Consider the following 1,765-nt stretch of genomic DNA (forward strand, 5'->3'; position numbering starts at 1 on the left):
GCTCTTAAATTTTAATATGGCATACAATAATTGGATAGCTGCTCGCTAAGAATGGAGCAAAATCTCCTGAGTAAATGTATTATCCAAAGGCCATACCACGACTATTAAATGCTGGATTTTGCTGTTACCGTACTGGATGAGACGCATGAAGTCTTTCTTTATTATAAGCAATAAAAGCAATTTGCCTGAACCTATTACTATATGTCTAAGTTATTAGACATACCTTGAAGTACAATATCCTTAATAATTTACACTTGAGAACTACATCTATGTGTCTTTTATTTTTTTAAAGAGACGCATAACTGCCAGCATACAGAGAAGTCATTATTCTAATTAGAAAAATACTGAAGGCTTAGAGTTCATTTAACAAATCAATATTTAATTAGCAATGTGTCAAACTGCAGATACCTGTTTCTATATTACATGTTTCTAAATGAGATGTTCGTTTATCATCAATGTAGCTGTGAAGAATAGGTCACAAAGATCCAAATAAAAATGGAATTAAATGCCCACCTGACACTGGTAGACAGCCAGAATCCTTCTTCCACTATGACCTCAATAACGGAAACATGTCATCAGATTTCTAAACAAAGCATTTTGGCTTTTGTCATTTTTTTAGTTGGCTTGTGATTTTGACTAAAAGGGAGCTTAACAGTGATAAAATCACAGAGTAGTGTTTTCCTAACTTCTATTAATTCAGATATTCATTTCTTCAATATGCTCAGCGTTTAGTAGAAAAGATACTCCTAAGGAATTTTAGTTTTGTATTTATGCATTTGAATGCATTTATACGATTCCTACAGATAATGAAAGCTGTTTCTCGTGCCCTTGGAAAACAAATCAACATTAATGTCAGGTAAACTTCAGCACAAAGCACATTAATATGTAAAAAGTAAATAATAAAAATAAAAGGAAAAAGTTTATAATTTGGGAACTATATAGAACGTTTATTATATAAATATTATTTTGATAGTCTACTTTTATATTAAATGCATTTCTTTAGAAATATGGTAAGCTAATGTGTACATCCAAAATACATATATGTGTATATTTAATTATACTTAAATATATAATAGCCATGAATGAATGTATTTACTGAACACTAGGACTACACTAATTTACATATGAGATACTACATTCACAAATAAACTATATTTTAACATGTGGTATGTTCATGATAGAATGCTGCACAGATGTTTTTAAGTAAAAATGAATACATGAAATAGGAATAAACTGTTGAACTATGTAAGCTGAGAAATGGGAATCTGAATTTGAGCTAAGTATTTTTTATTTGAGATATAGATAATCAAAGTAATTGATGACAGCAATATTAACCTAAATGAGGTTAACTTAAAGTATTTTAATGTTTGAGAGACAAGATACAAATAAGATGAACAGGTATACATAATTCCATGAAATGGGTCACATATGATTGAGAGGTAAAGGAGAGCTAGATTTAGATATATAAAGGGTATTCTGTGACGTGGGAGAACACATTAAATATTTTGTGTGAGAAGTGATTATGAGCTTGGGAAATATTAACTATTTGATGTGTCGAAAATTAAATAATAAAAAGGAATTAAGTAATCCAATCATGTCATAGAAAACTTGGTGTTGAGGAATGAGAGAACTTGGTGTCAACAGACTGAAAGATATTTTTGTTGAAAAACATCATTTCTTTAAAAACTGTAAAGATGTCTTTAAAAATTATAAATGTGCTTTACAGTAGCTATAGGCCTACATTTAATAAGCGTAAGGTAATTTA

This window comes from Pteropus alecto, unplaced genomic scaffold, assembly GCF_000325575.1.
Source record: "Pteropus alecto unplaced genomic scaffold, ASM32557v1 scaffold65, whole genome shotgun sequence".
NCBI lineage: Eukaryota > Metazoa > Chordata > Mammalia > Chiroptera > Pteropodidae > Pteropus > Pteropus alecto.